We start from the raw sequence: 17,454 nt of genomic DNA on the forward strand, positions 1-17,454 counted from the left end.
TTAAGTTAAATTCACAGCGAATATATTCGACTCGAATCGAAATTTTTCTACGAATTCGCCGAATCAGTCGAATCGAATTTTTGAATACTTCGCTCATCTCTATTTATGATGTTGAGTGAGTGTGCCCTGATCTCCCAACCTACAGTCAGTTGGGCAGGTTAGAAGTCCCAGTTGTTAAGTCTTTACCTGCTCAAATATTACTTTATCCTGTGAATTGTTGAACACATTTAAGTGCTTTCCAATTCGTCCATCACTACTCCCTAGACCAGTGGTCTCCAAACTGCTGCTCGAGGGCCATATCCAGTCCTTTACTTGCCTTTATCTAGCCCTTTGGACTTCCAAATTATTATGCAAATGATATTTTTCTCATTTACCTAAATAATTGATGTAAATAACAGTCGGCATAATTCTCATGTTATCAACTATTAAGAGTACAATTCAAATTTGATTGAACAAACCTCCTAATGATAACAGGATTTTTTTGAAACCTAAAACACTTACAATGCGCTGTTCCAAATTATTCCGCACAGTAAGTTTCAAAACACTTTATAGGTTGTAAAGAACTGAAAATTGTAGTTTCTTGTGTTTGCAGCATATTTACTGAAATCAAAAGCTATTTCAATCAAACTTTTAACAACATTTTAACAGGTCACGTTACATTTTAACATGGGACCCTTTATTTGATAGCAGCTTTACAAGTCTTGCATCCATTGAACTTGTGAGTTTTTGGACAGTTTCTGCTTGAATTTGTTTGCAAGATGTCAGAATAGCCTCCCAGAGCTACTGTTTGGATGTAAACTGCCTCCCACCCTCATAGATCTTTTGCTTGAGGATGCTCCAAAGGTTCTCTTTTACAAAAAGCTTTATTGAAAAATAAGCAAAGATGAACAGACAATCGTAACAAAAATTCAATGACCAACATTTACATAGTACAATAAATGAAGGGAAGCTGGTGCAAGGCATGCATCAATAAAGGCAAAATCGGAAAAGTTTACATAGGTGCCCGGAGGGAGGGGATGGGGAGGGAGGTTGGGAGAGAACGGGCAACAGACCTTTGTGGGCAATGATAATGTAAACTCCAAAGGGAAGTATTGCTATATCAACATTATAATAAACAGGAAAGGCCCGAGAAAAGGCCGCATCAAAAAACAGCACATATTCATGACCTAGAAATTAAAAAGAAATCTAGATTGCATAAATAGCCTTACGAATGCAGCGTAGAGAACAGGAGGTACAATCCGTAAATTATGTTTAAGAGCAGAGTAAACGGAAGAGTAGAAAAAGACAAATAGTAGAGAGACATGGACAACACACACAGACACACAAAAAAAAAAAAAAAAAAAAAGGGGGGAGAGGGAGGGGCCCCGGGGGGATCACAGCAGAATCCATCCTCATATCGATAGAAGGGACTGGTCGAATCTCGAGGGCTGGGCTACGTCCAGCCAGGGACGCCATATCTGCAGAAATTTTGTATGGGTATCCAATAATATGGCCGTCAGTTTTTCATTGACCATTATGAAGTTCATCCGGTTTTTGACAGCCTCAAAGCTAAGAACAGGAGTCTTCCAAGCCCTCGCAATCGTCAACTTAGTTGCCATAAATAAATGTGATGCCAGTTGCCGTTCAGAGCGGAGAAGGCCCTCTGGTGGTTTAAATAGAAGCGCTTCATATGGATTACGCTTAATGTCTGTATGAAGAATAGTGCGGAGGAGGGCATACACCCTAATCCACAACCTGCTTACCTTAGGACAAGTCCACCAGATATGTGCCATGGTACCTAATTGCTGACATCCCCGAAAACAAACCGGGGAATAGGTAGGAATAAAACTAGCTAGACGGGCAGGCGTATAATACCATCGGTATAGAATTTTGTAGGCATTCTCAAGAATAATAACATTCCTGGAACACTTAGATAATGTTTGGGTCATGAGCTGCCAGTCTTGTTGATCCAGGGTTCCCCCTAATTCCGACTGCCAACGCTGATGGTAGGAACGAACCGGAGGGGTTCTATATGACATAATGGAAGAATAAATCAGGGAGATCAGACCTGGAGCATGAGGTCTATGTCTACACTGGCTTTCAAAAGGGGATAAACGGTAAGGTCCTGGATGCGTACGTATTAGAGTATGAATAAAGTGACGAAGTTGAAGATAACCAAAATGTTCTCGGAGGGGAATGTTATAAGAAGAACGCAAAGTGTCAAAGGTAATTATTCTGGTGGGGGATAGGAGTGAATGAATATCATAAAAACCATGTGTCTGCCACCAGACAAACTGTCTAGGGTTATCCTTACCCGGAGGGAATAATGGGTTATGCAATAGACGTAGCAGAGGCAGATGAGGAGAGATAAGGCCAGCGGAGTATTTTATAGAATCCCAAAGACGAAGCGAAAGTGTCAGCGTTGGGCTAAGATTAGATGGACGCTGAGCATTAGGGAGCCAGGGCAAGGAGGGGAGCGGTATCGGGTGAGAGTCCATCATATCTACTACAGCCCACAGGGGGAAATGGTGAGAAGCATGAATATGAGCTAAAGGGGCAATGTTAGCCGCCAAATAATAGGACTGGAGATTTGGAACAGATAACCCGCCCGCATTCCGCCGCGCAAATAAAATGTGCTTGCTAATTCTAGGTCGAGAGGAGCCCCAAATAAAGGACAAAAGTTTTCGCTGATGTATACGCAATATATGCGAAGGTACTGAAACTGGCAGAACACGAAATAGGTATAATAGTTTAGGAAGGTAGGTCATACGGATTGCATTAATTCTGCCAAACCATGATAACGGGAAATGGGACCAAGAGGACAAAAGCTCAGTCAACTCATGAAAAACAGTGGGAAAGTTAGCCTGATACAGTCCATCATATGTCGGGGTAAGCTTAATTCCTAGATATGGTAAGGCCGAAAGCCATTGGAAGGGGAACGTTTGCTTCAAAGTAGTCAGAAGTGATGGTGGGAGGGTAACTGACATAGCTCTTGATTTAGCTGGATTGACGTGTAAACCTGAGAGGGTGGCAAAAGAATCAAGAACTGCTAGTAAATTAGGCAAAGTAATCCCCGGATTCGAGATTGACAATAATATGTCATCCGCAAACAACGATAATTTATGTTGGGAGCCCGCCACATCGATTCCCTTAATATCAGGATGTACACGGATTGCTTCTGCCAACGGTTCCAGGGCTAAGATAAAAAGTAAAGGGGAAAGCGGGCAGCCCTGCCTAGTACCTCTAGCAACCGAGAACGTAGAAGACTCAAATCCGTAGTATCTAAGCTTCGCTTGAGGGGATGTATATAGTGAAGAGATCCATCGCAAGAAGGAAGGACCGAAGCCAAAACGATGGAGGACCGACAGGAGATACGGCCAGGATAAAGTGTCAAAAGCCTTGTTGATGTCCAAGGATAAGAGCATCATATCGATTTTACGAGTATGGGCCAAATGTTGCAATTGTAAAATACGTCTAATGGCATCTCCGGCCTGCCTATGGGGAACAAATCCCACCTGATCCTTTTTAATCAGACGAGAAAGGAAGGAATTCAATCGAGTAGCCAAAATCTTAGTAAGAATCTTCATATCGATATTGGTAAGAGAGATAGGCCTATAATTAGCCCAGGAAGAATGATCTCGGTCCGGTTTAGGGATCATAACTACATTAGCAGTTAAAGAGTCCGGGGAAAAATTTGAACCTCCCTTCACCGCATTAAACATAGCGGCAAGGTGGGGAGCGAGCACATCAGCCAATTTCTTATAATATAGTGCCGTGTATCCATCAGGACCTGGGCGTTTGCCTGTTTTCAGTTCCGCTATACATTGCAAAACTTCAGATACTTGGATATTGCGATCCATCAGATCCTTATGGGCCGGTGTTAAAGTAGGTAATGACAAACTAGATAAGAAGTCAGAAATAGACTGAGGGTCAGCCCGGGTGGGATCAGAGTAAAGTTTAGCTAGTCTGTGCCGGAACTCCTCTAAAACCGTTACTGGGTTGCTCGTAAGGGTATTGTGACGAGTACGTAAAGATATCGGTTTAGGGTGTTGCGCAAAAGAACGCAATCTACGGGCCAACATAGAGTCTGGTTTGTTAGCTTTGCAATACCACTTCTGGCGAGTCCAACGTAAGGAGCGCTCAGCCTCATCTGTTAAACACAGATCCAACTCCAAAGGTTCTCAATAGGATTGAGGTCAGGGGAGGATGGAGGCCACACCATGACTTTCTCTCCTTTTATCCCCATAGCAGCCATTGATGCAGAGGTATTCTTTGCAGCATGAGATGGTGCATTGTCATGCATGAAGATGATTTTATTACGGAAAGCATAGTTCTTCCTTCTGTACCAGGGAAGAAAGTGGTCAGTCATAAACTCCACATACTTTGCAGAGGTCATTTTTACACCTTCGGGGACCCTAAAGGCGCCGACTAGCTCTGTTCCCATGATTCCGGCCCAAAACATGACTCCACCACCGCCTTGCTGACGTCGCAGCCTTGTTGGAACAGGGTGGCCGTCCACCAACCATCCACTACTCCATCCATTTGGACCATCCAGGGTTGCACGACACTCATCAGTGAACAGGACTGTTTGAAAATTAGTCTTCATGCATTTTTCTGCCCAATGCAGCTGTTTCTGCTTGTGAGCATTGGTTAGTGGTGGCCGAATAGAAGGTTTATGCACAGTTGCAAGACTCTGGAGGACTCTACACCTTGTTGTCCGTGGGACTCCAGAGGCACAAGCAGCTTCAAATATCTGTTTGCTGCTATGTAATGGTATTTTAGCAGCTGCTCTCTTGATCCGATGCATGGATCTGGCAGAAATCTTCCTCAATGTGCCTTTATCTGCACGAACCCGTCTGTGCTCTGAATCAGCCACAAATCTCTTAATAGTGCGATGATCACGCTTAAGTTTTCGTGAAATATCGAATGTTTTGATACCTTGTCCAAGGCATTGAACTATTTCACTCTTTTTGGCAGCAGAGAGATCCTTTTTCTTCCCCATATTGCTTGAAAACGGTGCTCTGCTTAATAATGTGGAACGCCCTCCTTCAGTAGTGTTTCCTTAAATTGGGCTCACCTGCTAATCTAATTATCACAGGTGTCCGAGATTGTGTTCAGTGATCAAAAGAGCCCTGACACACAATGCCATCCATGAGTTAAACTGAAAAACAAAATATTTAATCTTTGTGACACTTAAATAGAATTTGCATAATAATTTGGAACAGGGTGTATTCCTCCCTCTGACCAACAATGAGGTATTATTCCTCCCATCAGTGATGGACTATTCCTTTCACTGACACCAGCTATGTTTTTTGTGTTAAGTGTTAAGCTAAGTGTTTTTTTTTTTTTTTTTTTTTTTTTTAGATTCCTGGAAGTTTGCAGGAATGGTCAGTGATAAGCTGGTGGTTACTCGGCAGGGAAGAGACCCAGACAGACACAGGTGGATATACCGTATTTTTTGCTCCATAAGATGCACCTAGGTTTTAGAGGAGGAAAACAAGAAAAAAAATATTTTGACCCAATGGACTGCAGACATAATACAGGAGATGACCAGAGACTGCGGACATACTACAGGAGATGACCAGAGACTGCGGACATAGTACAGGAGATGACCAGAGACTGCGGACATAGTACAGGAGATGACCAGAGACTGCGGACAAACTACAGGAGATGACCGGAGACTGCAGACACAGTACAGGAGATGACCAGAGACTGCAGACACAGTACAGGAGATGACCAGAGACTGCGGACACAGTACAGGAGATGACCAGAGACTGCGGACACAGTACAGGAGATGACCAGAGACTGCGAACACAGTAGAGGGGATGAGCAGAGACTGCGGTCACAGTACAGGGGATGAGCAGAGACTGCGGTCACAGTACAGGGGATGAGCAGAGACTGCGGTCACAGTACAGGGGATGAGCAGAGACTGCGGTCACAGTTCAGGGGATGAGCAGAGACTGCGGTCACAGTACAGGGGATGAGCAGAGACTGCGGTCACAGTACAGGGGATGAGCAGAGACTGCGGTCACAGTACAGGGGATGAGCAGAGACTGCGGTCACAGTACAGGGGATGAGCAGAGACTGCTGACACAGTACAGGGGATGAGCAGAGACTGCTGACACAGTACAGGGGATGAGCAGAGACTGCTGACACAGTACAGGGGATGAGCAGAGACTGCTGACACAGTACAGGGGATGAGCAGAGACTGGTGACACAGTACAGGGGATGAGCAGAGACTGGTGACACAGTACAGGGGATGAGCAGAGACTGCGGACACAGTACAGGGGATGAGCAGAGACTGCGGACCTTTGGGGAGGGAGGGGTAGCAGGTACCCACTCCCACTTGCACTGAGTTGTCCTCCCTCCCCGTCTTCTGGGACACTGACAGGTCCCAGAAGACTGCTGGACCACTCACAGAGAGCAACACTTCTCATGCATGCGCAGTGGGCACCCGGCTGTCACAGCCTGGTGCCCACACTAAAGATGCCGGTGCTGGGAGAGAAGACTGTAGAGCTCTGGACCGAGGAACAGGTAAGGGCTCTGCTGCAGAGAAGAGCCGAGTGGCCGGCCAGGTATTCTGACACGGCGGCAGCAGGAATACCAGACCGGCTGCTCCATATTCGCTCCATAAGATGCACAGACATTTTTCTCCATTTTTTTTTTTTGGGGGGGTAATGCATCTTATGGAGCAAAAAATACGGTATATCAGATGTCTTTTTCCAGCCAATTGCTTTTCCGGGGGGTTTCACATTGTTTCTAATATATGGGTAAATTTAAGAGCTGTTTTGAAAGATGGATGGGTCCCTATTCAACTGTGCATTTCCTAGCCCCGTGGAAGACCACGCTTTTAGGATGGTCTAATATTTAATAAAATACAGCCTGTGAATTGCCCAGGGAGCAGCATTAACATTGTGGCTTGTAGTACATCCATAATTTTATACTAATAAGCTGTGTATTGGGTCTGTGCACAGGATGGGTCTCTCCATGGTGTTTGGGTGACAGGTTCTCTTTGATAAAATTCAACCTTCATTCTTCCTTGCAAAGTAAACGCATGAAGGTTAAATTAATCTGCACATTCAGGATAAAGCGACAGGTTCACCATAATGCCAACCTCCACAAATGCAAATACTTTCCTGGTTTTTGCTCCTCAGCCAATCTGTTCAGTTGGAAATGAAAGTAAAGCCCCGAAGGAGTGGTGTTTGTGAAGTCATGCTGGTGCTTGTTGAAGGGGGGGAATTGTTGGGAAAGGGTGAGGGATTACAGGAAACATTGATTTTCTCTTTTTTTAATCAACATACAGGATAAATTTAAAGTGATGTAAGGTAGTACTTTTTTTTAAGGCAAACCGCTCCAATCCTCTTCTTTTTTGTGTCATGTCCTCCTGCAGTCAATTCAATTTGTTCATTCTTCTTCTCTTTTCCAACAGATGGAGCGCAAGACTCCATGTCACTACCTGGGAACCATGAATGCTGTGCCCAGTGGGATGAAGCTCCATGACCTCAGAATCCCCATCCTCCTTCCCTCCTGATCACTGCAGTAAAAGTCGCCAACAGACTCATTCCATCCATCCATCCATCCATCCTGCATTGCTGCTCTGTGCACCTTCATGTACGTAGTCATGATTTCTGTGTGCAGTGTTTAATTTTATTAAATTTAGACCTTTCCCACTGGCTGCTGTAGTTTTTCTTCTAGTTTGTGGTGAACAAACAAAATGCTATTCGTGTTAGCTACAATAGACTTGCTCAGTATCTAAACCAGCGGTCACTAAATGGCGGACCACAGTCCGAGAACGGCCCCAAAATGCTCCCTTCTGGACCGCCAGCCTGCAATGACAGATCTGCCGCTGAGCAGGGCGGTCCTCACAGCAACATGACATCACGTGTGTGCGCCCCGCCCCTTGCAGCTCACTGTCTCTCCGGCTCCCTCTCCCTGCCTGTACACAAGCATTCTTCAGCAAGGATCCTGACACAGCTCCTGTCTGCCCTTAAGGTAGGGTGTAGTCTTACAGGGGCACTCTGATGGGCACATTTAATGTTAGAGTCATGCTGATGGGCACATTTAATGTTAAGGTGCACTGTGATGGACACAACATAGAATGTGCCCATCAGAGTGCCCCTTACTATAAATGTGCCCATCAGAGTGTCCCTTACTATAAATGTGCCCATCAGAGTGCCCCTTACTATAAATGTGCCCATCAGAGTGCCCCTTACTATAAATGTGCCCATCAGAGTGCCCCTTACTATAAATGTGCCCATCAGAGTGCCCCTTACTATAAATGTGCCCATCAGAGTGCCCCTTATTTTATGTTAAGGGTGCACTCTGACGGCCCCATGTTATGTTAAGGGGGCACTCTGATGGCCCCATGTTATGTTAAGGGGGCACTCTGACGGCCCCATGTTATGTTAAGGGGGCACTTTGACGGGCCCATGTTATGTTAAGGGGGCACTCTGACGGGCACATACTGTGGAAAGGGGCACTCTGATGGGGAATATGATTTAAAGGGGTACTCTGAGTGAAAGGGGGCACTCTGACGGGAATACCTGATGTAAGGTGGCACTGTGATGGGGACACCTGTTGTAAAGGGGGCACTCTGATGGGCACACCTGATGTGATGGGAATACATGATGTAAAGTTGCACTCTGATGGCGACACTTAGTGTAAGGGGGTGCACTGATGGGCACACTCTATTTGGACCTCGGCCAGAAGAAAATTTTAGTGACCGGACTTCTTGAATTTTAATTCAATACCCCTGATCTAAAAAACTGTTATTGATCATCCTAAATTGGTGTAGTGACTCCTCCTGGCTAGAAAAGGAAAAACCTCCAGCACAGAGGTGGGCTGATATTACCCCAGGGTGGATCCATGGCCGCAGTGGAGAGTTACAGTGATGAAGGGCACCTAGCACTTTAGTATTTTATAGTATTCTGCTCTGGCTCATAAGAGAGAGAGGATTAGGGATTGAGATACCTCCAGCAACATGGGTTCAAAACGTCATCACACTCTCTGAGGGCAGACTCCAATCTTCCTCCAACAGGACTTCTTTTCCTGGCTCTCCAGCTTGGGTACTGTATGCTCCTTGACCTGGCAAGGCAGCTTGAGGATTTTCCTTGTGGTTTACCAAGACTGACATAAATATCTATAATCTAGTATTGCTGCAGCTCCCTTGTTTATTGCCCTAAGCGTCAGTGATTCCTAGTAGCAGCAGCCAGGAACACCAACACTGAGTTTAGGGGAGAGCCAAGTAAAAGACTATTGATCAACCTGGCAGAACTAAATTTACTAGTCACCTCTGTTTATGGCAGGGTGGCTACACTGGGCAAGTTGAAATGAGCAGATCGGTTATCAGGAAAAAACACATAAATACATTTTAAAAAAAAAGGTGAAATTATTCTTTAACTCTGTTTTGCAGATAAAAAAATGTGCATTTATTATTTATTTTTTTACTTGGAGCCTAGAAAGCATTGCACCCACAATTAGCAGATACAGGTGCCATGCAGGACTCCTGTAGACCTGTCAGTGTATCTGTGTGCTCCTACCTCATACAGGCAAGATGATACACACTGACAGACAGGAAGAGACAAAGAACTACCACAGTGCTCAACAGCTCCGTGGTAGTTCATTGAGAACTACAAGCCAACAGCCGCAAAGGCTATCCTGACTTGTAGTTTTCCATTCACTGAAATCTGTAAATGAATGATGCGACCGAGCAGGAGGAGCCCCACATGGTTGCATTTAAAAAAAAAAAAAAATAGTAACCGCTATCAGGGGAAAGATCTGCTCGCTGTGACTAGATGCAGCAGAGCGGGCCCCGGGAACATGTTGCATGTTCCCAAAGATTAACTTATCCTTTAACTTTGAGTTAAACCTGCATGCCAGAGATGGAGGCAGCTGATGTGATGTGCAACTCGCCATCCTTACTGGAGCTGTTGTATTCTCAGCCTTACTTTTGGCATTTTTATGTGGCTGACCAGTAAAGAGGGGGGGGGGGGTAGGATGAAACCCAAGCTTTCCCATGCAATTATTTTGCAGGTAAAACAAATGTGCATTCATTCATTTATTTATTTGTTTTGGTGCATGTAAAACATTGCACCCCGTGATCAGCAGATCGCTGGTGCAATGACAGGCTCCTGCAGGTTGTCATTGTATCTGTCTGCTCGTTCCTCATATGGACAGGCAGTTACATGATGACAGGAAGACTCAATGAACTGCCTAGAGCACTCACTAGCACCCTGGTAGTTCAAGAACTGCAAGCCGTCAGACGCAAAGACTGTTGATACTTGTAGTTCATTAATTTACATTCTGACCACACGGCTGCATTCTTTTCAAATTGTGACAGCTAGCGCTGAGAGAAGATCCCTGGCCCGCTGTCACAGGTGGGGGGGGGGGGGGGGAATTTGTGACCCTAAAGTGTGTGGAACTTGTAACAAACCTTTAAGTTGCATGAAACCTTTCCTGCCAATATGTCTGGACCTGATTGGCATATTGCCTCTTTATTGTATGCTCTGTATAAGAAGTGCCAATATACTGGATGTGCTATACTCAGATTTGGGCAAGAAGAGGAGATTACTGTATAAATCTGCTTTATGGGTCAGTCCACCTAAAATGGATATTTTAATTATGGGTGGTGATTAGTAAATGGAGACCCCTCATATCTTAGGAATTCACAGTCTTCTCCATAAAATTCTTGGCTATGATAATGCACTAAAAGTGCCTCACAGTTTCTACCACTGTTCCGTGTGTTGCTGTTGGGCTTTGCTGACTGGACCCCCACCCATATCTTTGGGTTCCTTAAAGTGATATTAAAGGCAGATTAAGAAAAATAAATGTGTCATACTTACCTGCTCTGTGCATTGGTTTTGCACACAACATAAATATTAAATATTGGATGAAGCGCTCTGCTATAATAGTACTATACACAAAACCAAAATATTGTACAAATATATATAAAACAAAAAAAGAAAGTGACTAGTGCTTAATAAATATTATATGTGTAAACACAATAAAAATATATAATTCATATAAAACCAGTCTGCCCCCAAGTGGCTAAAAACTGGTTAAACATGTGCACACACGACTTAAATAAGGGTGACCAAGTGCTTACTTACATATATAATGTCTTAATAAATATAATAAAAAATCACAGTGAATAATCTCAAAAAGTGCCAAGTGTTAAAATGCAATCAATATACATCTAATATCATCATGTGCAAAATCATGCTATCATTCTTCTGTGAAAATTAAGATATAAATAGGTGCTTCTTCATCAAAATTGTGCTCAGACCAAGGTGTCACTCCAGTGCATCAATCCTAAATATCCAGAGTGCCTCCTCACCTCCAACATTCGACCCCTAGAGGTCACAGATCATTTATTTAAATGATGTTCCAGACCGACACCAGGATATATCTTGTCCCCACGACTCAAAATCTTATTATATAAGATGACTCAGCCATATATCCATGGACCATGGAAGATTAAGCAAAAAGAGAGATCTCCATTGCGCAATATGTAACGATTATTAAATATAAAGACCAGACGAATAACTCACATGCTCCTAGTAGTTAACAAGCGGTTCCCCCATATCCTATGGGAGTAATAGGAAATCACGTTTGGCAAAAACCGGAAGTGCGTCACCGGAAACACGTCACCGAGCTCCACCCGGAAATGACGGAATATGAGGGCACTCGAGCAGGCTCACTCCTGAGCTGCTGCTGTGTGTGACCATTTACACACACACAGCATGGCTTGGCTCCATTCCTGGAATGAGGGGGGGCTCAGGGAAGTGGGGGCTGCTGTACACAAGTCTGTTTTGAACTTCATGTATTCAAGATAAAAAACGTTGAGCCTTTACAACCACTTTAACCACTTGCCCTCCAGAGGATCCCCCCACTCCTGACCAGGCCCTGTTTTGCGATATGGCGCTGTGTTAATTTAACTGACAATTGTGCAGTCATGCAACGCTGCACCCAAATGAAATTTGTCCTTTTCCCACAAATAGAGCTTTCTTTCTGTGGTATTTGATCGCTTGTGCGTTTTTTATTTTTTGAAAAAAAAACAATATTTTTAACGTTTTGCTTTTAAACATGTCTCCTCTTCTTCCTTCTCCTTTTCTTCTTCCTGCTTTTGCTTCTTTTTCTTTTCTTCCTCTTTCTTCCTCTTCTTCTTTTTCTTTTCTTCCTCTTTCTTCTTCTTTTTCTTTTCTTCCTCTTTCTTCTTCTTTTTCTTTTCCTCCTTCTTTTTTTCCTCTTTCTTCTTCTTTTTCTTTTTTTTTTCTTTCGTCTTTTCCTCTTCTTTCTTCTTTTCCTCTTCTTTCTTCTTTTCCTCTTTGCTTCTTTCTACTTTTCCTCTGCTTTCTTCTTTTCTTTCTTCTTTTCATCTTCTACTTTTCTTGATTCTTTTCCTCTTCTTTTCTTCTTTTTTTTCTTCTTTTCCTCTTCTTTTCTTTCTTGTTTTCCTCTTCTTTTTTTTCTTCTGTTCCTCTTCTTTTTTGTCTTCTTTCCTCTTCTTTTTTGTCTTCTTTCCTCTTCTTTTCTGTCTTCTTTCCTCTTCTTTTCTGTCTTCTTTTCCTCTTCTTTTCTGTCTTCTTTTCCTCCTTCTTTTCCTCTTCTTTTCCTCTTCTTTCTTCTTTTCTTTCTTCTTTTCCTCTTCTTTTCTGTCTTCTTTTAGTCCTTCTTTTCCTCTTCTTTTCTTCTTCTTTTCCTCTTCTTTTCTTCTTCTTTTCCTCTTCTTTTTTGTCTTCTTTTCCTCTTCTTTTCTTTCTTCTTTTCCTCCTTCTTTTCCTCTTCTTTTCCTCTTCTTTTTTCTTTTCTTTCTTCTTTTCCTCTTCTTTTCTGTCTTCTTTTACTCCTTATTTTCCTCTTCTTTTCCTCTTCTTTCTTCTTCTTTTCCTCTTCTTTTTTGTCTTCTTTTCCTCTTCTTTCTTCTTTTCCTCTTCTTTTCTTCTTATTTTCCTCTTCTTTCTTCTTTTCCTCTTCTTTTCTTTCTTCTTTTCTTCTGCTTTCTTCTTTTCCGTTGCTTTCTTCTTTCCTTTCTTCTATTCCTTCTCTTTCTTCTTTTCCTCTTCTTTTCTTCTTTCTTTTCTTCTTCTTTTTCTCTTCTTTTCCTCTTCTTTTCTTCTTTCTTTTCTTCTTCTTTTTCTCTTCTTTTCTTTCTTCTTTTCCTTTTCTTTTCTTCTTTTCCTCTTCTTTTCTATCTTCTTTTCCTCTTCTTTTCTATCTTCTTTTCCTCTTCTTTTCTTTCTTCTTTTCATCTTCTTTCTTCTTTTTCTTCTCTTTCTTCTTTTCCTTCTCTATTCCTTCTCTTTCTTCTTTTCCTCTTCTTTTCCTATTGTTTTCTTTATTTTCCTTTTCTTTCTTCTTTTCTTTTTTCTTTCTTCTATTCCTTCTCATTCTTCTTTTCCTCTTTTCTTCTTCTTCTTCTTTTCCTCTTCTTTCTTCTTTTCCTCTTCTTTTCTCCTTCTTTTCCTCCTTTTCTTTCTTCTTTTCCTCTTCTTTCTTCTTTTCTTTCTTCTTTATCTCCTTCTATTCCTTCTCTTTCTTCTTTTCCCCTTCTTCTTTTCCTCTTCATTTCATTCTTCTTTTCCTCTTCTTTTCTTTCTTCTTTTGCTCTTCTTTCTTCTTTTCTTTCTTCCTTCTTCTTTTCCTTCTCTTTCTTCTTTTCCTCTTCTTTTCTTGCTTCTTTTCCTCTTCTTTCTTCTTTTCTTTCTTTTCCTCTTCTTTTCTTTCTCTTTCTTCTTTTCTTTCTTCTATTCCTTCTCTTTCTTATTTTCCTTTTCTTTTCTTTCTTCTTTTCCTCTTCTTTTCCTTTTCTTTCTTTTTTCCTCTTCTTTCTTCTTTTCTTTTTTCTTTCCCTTCTTTTTTTTCTTTTCTTTCTTCTATTCCTTCTCTTTATTCTTTTCCTCTTCTTTTTTTCTTTTCCTCTTCTTCTTTTCCTCTTGTCTTCTTTCTTTTCTTCTTTTCCTCTTTTTTTTCTTGCTGCTTTTCCTCTTCTTTTCTTGCTTCTTTTCCTCTTCTTTCTTCTTCTTTGCCTCTTCTTTCTTCTTTTTCTCCTTCTTTTCTTTCTTCTTTTCCTCTTCTTTCTTCTTCTTTTCCTCTTCTTTCTTCTTTTCTTTCTTCCTTCTTCTTTTCCTTCTCTTTCTTCTTTTCCTCTACTTTTCTTGCTTCTTTTCCTCTTCTTTCTTCTTCTTTTCCTCTTCTTTCTTCTTTTCTTTCTTCCTTCTTCTTTTCCTTCTCTTTCTTCTTTTCCTCTTCTTTTCTTGCTTCTTTTCCTCTTCTTTTCTTGCTTCTTTTCCTCTTCTTTTCTTCTTCTTTTCCTCTTCTTTCTTCTTTTATTTCTTCTTTCTTCTTTTCTTTCTCTTTCTTCTTTTCTTTCTTCTTTTCCTTCTCTTTCTTCTTTTCCTCTTCTTTTCTTTCTTCTTTTCCTCTTCTTTTCCTTTTCTTTTCTTTCTTCTTTTCCTTTTCTTTTCTTTCTTCTATTCCTTCTCTTTATTCTTTTCGTCTTCTTTTTTTCTTTTCCTCTTCTTTTCCTCTTCTCTTCTTCTTTCTTTTCTTCTTTTCCTCTTCTTTTTATTCTTCTTTTTCTCTTCTTTTCTTTCTTCTTTTCCTCTTCTTTTCTTTCTTCTTTTCCTCTTTTTTTTTCTTCTTTTCCTCTTCATTTCTTTCTTCTATTCCTTCTCTTTCTTCTTTTCCCTTTCTTCTTTCTTCTTTCTTTTTTTCTTCTTTTCCTCTTCTTTTCTTTCTTCTTTTCCTCTTCATTTCTTTCTTCTTTTCCTCTTCATTTCTTTCTTCTTTTCCCTTTCTTCTTTTCCCTTTCTTCTTTTCTTTCTTCTATTCCTTCTTTTCCTCTTCTTTTCTTCTTTTCCTCTTCTTTTCTTCTTTTCCTTTTCTTTTTTCTTCATTTCCTCTTCTTTTCTTTCTTCTTTTCCTCTTCTTTTCTTGCTTCTTTTCCTCTTCTTTTCTTGCTTCTTTTCCCCTTCTTTTCTTTCTTCTTTTCCTCTTCTTTCTTCTTTTCTTTCTTCCTTCTTCTTTTCCTTTTCTTTTCTTGCTTCTTTTCCTCTTCTTTTCTTCTTCTTTTCCTCTTCTTTTCCTCTTCTTTTCTACTTCTTTTCCTCTTCTTTCTTCTTTTCCTCTTCTTTCTTCTTTTCCTCTTCTTTTCCTCTTCTTTCCCTCTTCTTTCTTATTTTCCTCTTTCTTTTCTTTCTTCTTTTCCTCTTCTTTCTTCTTTTTTCTTCTTCTTTTCCTCCTTCTATTCCTTCTCTTTCTTCTTTTCCCCTTCTTCTTTTCCTCTTCGTTTCTTTCTTCTTTTCCTCTTCGTTTCTTTCTTCTTTTCCTCTTCTTTTTTCTTTTCTTTCTTTCTTCCTTCTTCTTTTCCTTCTCTTTCTTCTTTTCCTCTTCTTTTCCTCTTTCTTCTTTTCTTTCTTCTTTCTTCTTTTCTTTCTCTTATTTTCTTTCTTCTATTCCTTCTCTTTCTTCTTTTCCTCTTCTTTCTTCTTTTCTTTCTTCTTTTCCTCTTTCTATTCCTTCTCTTTCTTCTTTTCCCCTTCTTCTTTTCCTCTTCGTTTCTTTCTTCTTTTCCTCTTCTTTTCCTCTTCTTTCTTCTTTTCTTTCTTCCTTCTTCTTTTCCTCTTCTTTCTTCTTTTCCTCTTCTCTTCTTGCTTCTTTTCCTCTTCTTTTCTTCTTCTTTTCCTCTTCTTTCTTCTTTTCTTTCTTCTTTTCTTTCTCTTTCTTCTTTTCTTTCTCTTCTTTCTCTTTCTTCTATTCCTTCTCTTTCTTCTTTTCCTCTTCTTTTCTTGCTTCTTTTCCTCTTCTTTTCTTCTTCTTTTCCTCTTCTTTCTTCTTTTCTTTCTTCTTTCTTCTTTTCTTTCTCTTTCTTCTTTTCTTTCTTCTATTCCTTCTCTTTCTTCTTTTCCTTTTCTTTTCTTTCTTCTTTTCCTCTTCTTTTCTTTCTTCTTTTCCTTTTCTTTCTTTTTTCCTCTTCTTTCTTCTTTTGTTTCCCTTCTTTTTTTTCTTTTCTTTCTTCTATTCCTTCTCTTTATTCTTTTCCTCTTCTTTTTTTCTTTTCCTCTTCTTCTTTTCCTCTTCTCTTCTTCTTTCTTTTCTTCTTTTCCTCTTCTTTTCTTGCTGCTTTTCCTCTTCTTCTCTTGCTTCTTTTCCTCTTCTTTTCTGCTTCTTTTCCTCTTCTTTCTTCTTTTCCTCCTTCTTTTCTTCTTCTTTTCCTCTTCTTTCTTCTTTTCCTTCTTCTATTCCTTCTCTTTCTTCTTTTCCCTTCTTCTTTTCCTCTTCTTTTTTATTTCTTTTCTTCTTCTTTTCTTTCTTCTTTTCCTCTTCTTTTCTTTCTTCTTTTTCTCTTCTTTTCTTTCTTCTTTTCCTTTTCTTTTCTTTCTTCTTTTCCTTTTCTTTTCTTCTTTTCCTCTTCTTTTCTTTCTTCTTTTCCTCTTCTTTTCTTTCTTCTTTTCCTCTTCTTTTCTTTCTTCTTTTCCTCTTCTTTTCTTTCTTCTTTTCCTCTTCTTTTCTTTCTTCTTTTCCTTCTTCTATTCCTTCTCTTTCTTCTTTTCCCCTTCTTCTTTTCCTCTTCTTTTCTTTCTTCTTTTCCTCTTCTTTTTCTCTTCTTTTCTTTCTTCTTTTCCTTTTCTTTTCTTCTTTTCCTTTTCTTTTCTTCTTTTCCTCTTCCTTTCTTTCTTCTTTTCCTCTTCTTTTCACCTTCTTTTCCAATTATTTTCCTCTTCTTTTCTTTCTTCTTTTCCTCTTCTTTTCTTTCTTCTTTTCCTCTTCTTTTCTTTCTTCTTTTTCTCTTCTTTTCTTTCTTCTTTTTCTCTTCTTTCTTCTTTTCCTTTTCTTTTCTTCTTTTCCTCTTCTTTTCTTCTTTTCCTCTTCTTTTCTTTCTTCTTTTCATCTTTTCCAATTATTTTCTCTTCTTTCTTCTTTTTCTTCTCTTTCTTCTTTTCTTTCTTCTATTCCTTCTCTTTCTTCTTTTCTTTCTTTTCCTCTTCTTTTCTTTCTTCTTTTCCTCTTCTTTCTTCTTTTCCTCTTCTTTCTTCTTTTCCTCTTCTTTTCTTTCTTTTTTTCCTCTTCTTTCTTCTCTTCCTCTTCTTTTCTTTCTTCTTTTCTTTCTTCTATTCCTTCTCTTTCTTCTTTTCCTCTTCTTTTCTTCTCTCTTTTCTTCTTCTTTTCCTCTTCTTTTCTTTATTCTTTGTCTCTTCTTTTCTTTCTTCTTTTCCTCTTCTTTTCCTCTTCTTTTCTTTCTTCTTTTCCTCTTCTTTATTCTTTTCCTTCTTCTATTCCTTCTCTTTCTTCTTTTCCCTTTCTTCTTTTCTCCTTCTTCTTTTCCTCTTCTTTTTTTCTTTCTTTTCTTCTTTTCTTTCTTGTTTTCCTCTTCTTTTCTTTCTTCTTTTCCTCTTCTTTTCTTTCTTCTTTTCCTTTTCTTTTCCTCTTCTTTTCTTTCTTCTTTTCCTCTTCTTTTCTTTCTTCTTTTCCTCT

The 17,454-nt window shown here is 40.2% G+C and overlaps 1 long non-coding RNA gene across 2 annotated transcripts in view; it reads left to right on the plus strand.

Annotated features, from left to right (window-relative positions):
- Positions 1-7,652, plus strand: part of LOC149427754 (uncharacterized) — a 38,203-nt gene extending 30,551 nt beyond the window's left edge. For both annotated transcript variants that reach the window (XR_016311224.1, XR_016311223.1), the window contains one exon: positions 7,409-7,652. This is a non-coding gene — a long non-coding RNA (uncharacterized LOC149427754). The remainder of the gene's footprint in view (positions 1-7,408) is intronic.
- The last annotated feature ends 9,802 nt before the right edge of the window (positions 7,653-17,454 follow it).

This window comes from Staurois parvus, unplaced genomic scaffold (assembly GCF_062004578.1).
Source record: "Staurois parvus isolate SC_StPar_1 unplaced genomic scaffold, SC_StPar_1.0 ptg003516l, whole genome shotgun sequence".
NCBI classification, from domain to species: domain Eukaryota; kingdom Metazoa; phylum Chordata; class Amphibia; order Anura; family Ranidae; genus Staurois; species Staurois parvus.